This window comes from Ambystoma mexicanum, chromosome 3p (genome assembly GCF_040938575.1).
Source record: "Ambystoma mexicanum isolate Mex_15411 chromosome 3p, UKY_AmexF1_1, whole genome shotgun sequence".
NCBI lineage: Eukaryota > Metazoa > Chordata > Amphibia > Caudata > Ambystomatidae > Ambystoma > Ambystoma mexicanum.
This window is the reverse complement of record NC_090925.1, coordinates 221311820-221316008: the sequence shown is the minus strand read 5'-3', so window position 1 is coordinate 221316008 and position 4189 is coordinate 221311820. Positions and strand designations below refer to the sequence as shown.

Below are 4189 nucleotides of genomic sequence, written 5' to 3'. Positions count from 1 at the left end.
ATTAGCGGTTTTGTGGGCTACATTCGGATTGGAGGGACTGCTCTTAGCTGCAGGGTGACTTAACAGGTCTTCATTGATGTGCGGCCGCATTGATTGCGGCCCTGTGTATGCGCTGTGCTGCCGACACAGCACTGCAGACAGTGCAGAGAAAGTAGCCCAGCTGAGGTAGGGCGGGCACAAGGAGGGAGTGCAGGATTTCAGAGGAGGGCCCACCCTCAGACCCCTACTAGCGACACCCCTGACTCCCAGGTAGAAGGGCTCTGTGCAGGATATCCCAGAAACGCTCAGTTGAGGGAACCTCACAGTAAGTATGGCGTGAACTATAGATGAGCCAAATGTGGTAGCTTACAGCGGGGCTCATGGGAGGAGAGGTGCAGCTATTGGCACTGGCAACAAGAGGGATGCACGCATGTGCAAAACTGGGCCTCGTCACAGTGCATGTGCTTTATTGCAGAAGAAGTCACCATCGTACAGTAGCAGCGTCCTGGTAAATCTTGCACACTTCCCTTGTGTGGCTCTCACCCCCGAGACTCCCTTTTATTATCTGCTCTAGTGCTTCCCAGCACATCACTCACAGTAGAGAGGGGCAGGCTACATTGCCCCCCTCCTTAAAAGAGAAGTGAAAAGTGGTGAGACAGTGAGGTACTGTTCATGTCAAAGTCTTGGAGCCTACCGGTTGTGTTCTTTACCCCCCAGCCAATCTCCTTGAACTCTCTTGGCTAAAAGCACCTCTTGACTAAGGTCCTATTCTTCCTATCCATGCATCCCCTCATAGGCAGCATATCCTATGAGTCCACTTTGGTAGGTGACTCCTCAGTCAACACTGCCCATCTTTTCCAGTTCTGCTGAGGCTGGTTCTTCTCAGGGCCGGTACAAGGATTAGGCCAGCTAGGCATTGGCTTAGGGCGGAAGAATAAAGGGGGCTCCAGAATTTGTAAAGAGCATTTTTTCTGATTTGTTCGAATTCATTTATTATGCCGCAAACAGGACTTATTATGCAATTAAGTTTGAGTGGAGTGGGGCACATCAGTAGGCTGATGTCAGAAGCATAAGGCCCTCCGTCTTCCATGCACTATAACAAACACACTGTGGACTTCTCCACTTCCCAACCCTGGGCAACCTGTTTATGAATGCTCATTCGTGCATAGTGGAAACACGGAGGAGGGAGTGCTAAGGGGGGAGACCGGCCGAGTCTTCTGACGTAGGTCACTCTGGAGACACACATTAAGTTACAGCACTGATGAGCACAGTGGAGGAGCCAAGCCCCCCAAATTGAGGAAGGTGAGGCCGAAGACAGCACTCTGCTGTGACTCAGCCCCAGGAACTGATGGGAAAGGGCTCTACAACACGAGAAGGACAAATCTGTCACACCTAAGAGCAGAGAGTTCATACTCAAACATCATTCACAGACAGCAGCAATAGGTGTCCCGTCAAGGTTTTGAAAAATAGTTTCAAAATACAATAATTTCGAAACAAAAGCACCGAAAAAAAATTCGAAGCTATTTTATTTTAATGTACATTTTTTTGGGGTTATGGGGTTTGTCCCCAAAAAACGGGGGTTTGGGGAACCCTCACAAAAAAAAATGTGCATTTGAAATTTGTTTTTAGATGCTTTTGAATCGAAACTGTTGTATTTTGACACTATGACTGTCGAAACTTTGACTATAAACCCAGCAGTACACGTAGAGTGTCTCCGCTGCTGAATGAGTGGCACTGTGAACGTGTGTTACCTTTTCAACATAATAAACTGCAATATCATACTAGAGTGCACCTGTTCTGGGCAGAGCCTCCTGGAGAATAAGCACGGGGCATCTCACACAGGACAGGGGGTGGGAGTTGCATCTGCTCCTGCCATACATTCCATCCACAGCCGCCCCAGAATCTCCTGCAGCGATGTGCATTCCTGGCACAGACACCCCTCTTATAAAACACTTAAGAAGCCACGTTGACCTGCCTTTCCTCGTGGGTGCTTCGTTTCCAGCAGGAGGGATGCATATCTTCAAGCAGCCTTTCAGCCTAAATGGGTCTTTTTCTTCACTGTGCACGTGATGGATGGCCTGGCTTGCATGACGTTCTGGGGATCGTCCGGTGAAGCTGAGCCGCTCCACGGTTGGACTGGGGCATAGCATTGGTGCAGGCACCAATGAAAATGTGTCACAAAATCACACATTACAACTCATTACTATCCAGAACAGGCTGTTTGAGTACTATCCAAGGGCTGTTTTTGGTGAAGTATGTTAAAAACAATGCATTTGAAAAAATATTTGCTAAGTAAAATTGAAAAGAACTTGTGTACTAATGTATGAAAATGGCCAACTCTAGCCAAAAAGGTTGTCCCTTTCTGTGAAACAAACACTGACCCATTCTTGAAGCATGGGCTGGCACTTCAGGCATTGCCGTATTAGCCTATAGGCCTGGCTGCATCTGTGGGCGCTAACCTCTGAGCCTCTGAATCTCCATTCAGAAGGTGCAGCTTTTTGCATTATGTCATGGGGGTAAAAGGGTTCCATGTGTTAAAATCGCGCCAAAAATGGCAGTTTACACAACAAAATTGTGTCAAAAAGGCTGTGGTTTTGCCACCGCAATCCATGTAAAGGATGCAAAGGACACCCCGACAACCCCCAGAGCCATTATACCATTTAAGGGATCGGGTGACACCCCGCAACCCCCGCTCCCCTTAAATGGTATAACAGGGTACACCTTTACCTGGTCAAACCACAGCATTTTTGCTGTGATTTTTTGCACAGACAACATTTTTGCTGCGATTTTATTACTGGATATCGGTAAAAGGTGTAATGGAGGAAGATGTTTGTGGGAAGTGGTAATGCCGGTTGAGATCAACAAATGGGCTGGTCCCTCTCTCTGTGACTTTTGTATTGGAAATAAAAATGAAACAATATTCTGATAACTGTAAAACAAAAACAAAAACGATTCCCTCCCAGCACACAGGTTAATCTGCCAGCTTTGGAACATTCATGGCAGTTAAGAGACTTTAATCTGCAATTTTGCTTGTTGCAAACCCATGCTCTAACCTCTAAGCCACTGCTTATCTCTTGAGCGAGCATCACGTTTTGCATTATGACTGGACAGTCACAGGTCTGATGGATGAAGATGCTTCTGGGACCTAGCAATGGCGGTGGGAAGAAAAAAAAGGTGTTGGTCTCTCGCTATGATCCATGTGTAATTGAAATAAAGAGAAACAATATTGTTATAACAGTTAAATACATTCAAAATGTTACCCTTTTGCACAACTCACATTACCAGTTTGACCATTTTCATGCTAGTGAGGGAACTTGAAATTGCAAACTTGCTAGTGGTAAACACAAGCTCTAGCCTGTGAGCCACTGGGATTCCTATGAGCGAAGATAGCATGTTGCATTATGACTCTGGGGGTGTGGGGGGGTTAAAGACATCATGGATGAATGTGCAACTGGGAGCTAGCAATGTTGGTCAGGTTAAACAAAGGTGATTGTCTATCCCACTAAGTTATTTATAATGAGAGAAAGATAAAAACATATTTTTATACCAGTAAAAAATATTAAAAGTCTTACCTTTTTCCTCCCAATGCACAATTCAAACTACCAGATACACCATTATCATCCCAATGAGAGGGCTTAAACCTGCAAACTTTTCTTTTTTTTTTTTATACGGAAAGCTTCACAAATTTGCATGTCATCCTTGCGCAGGGGCCAGGCTAATCTTCTCTGTATCGGTCCAGTTTTAGTATATGTGTTGCCAAAGCGAGCACTAAACCTGCACACCTGATAGTGTAAACCACAGCTATAACCCCTGAGCCACTGGGTCTCAGAGAAGAGAACATAGGTTTTGCATTATGACATGGGGGTGAAAGGTGTATTGGATGAAGATGCGTGTAGGAACTAGCAATGCCAGTTGGAATAAACAAAGGTCCTGGTCTCTCCCTAAGCCATGTGCAATAGACATACAGATAGCAGTAACACAATATTAAAGATTAAAAATGTTCTTATTTCTTCCCATTGGACATCTTAACCTACCAGTTGGAGCATTTTTAGATTAACAGGGGGAACTTGAACCTGTAACCTTGCTGTTGCTAAAACCATGCTCTAATTTCTGAGTCACTAGACCTCGCTGAAGTCACTAGACCTCGCTGCCAAAGCAGAAATTATTCCATTATGACAGGGCAGTCAAAGGTGTAATAGATTAAGCTAGC

At 45.3% G+C, this 4189-nt stretch overlaps 1 non-coding gene across 1 annotated transcript; it reads right to left on the bottom strand.

Annotated features, from left to right (window-relative positions):
• Positions 1-3641: 3641 nt before the first annotated feature.
• LOC138581592 (U6 spliceosomal RNA) lies at positions 3642-3748 on the bottom strand. The gene has a single exon (XR_011304654.1). It is a non-coding gene; the product is annotated as a U6 spliceosomal RNA (small nuclear RNA).
• Between the last annotated feature and the right edge of the window lie 441 nt (positions 3749-4189).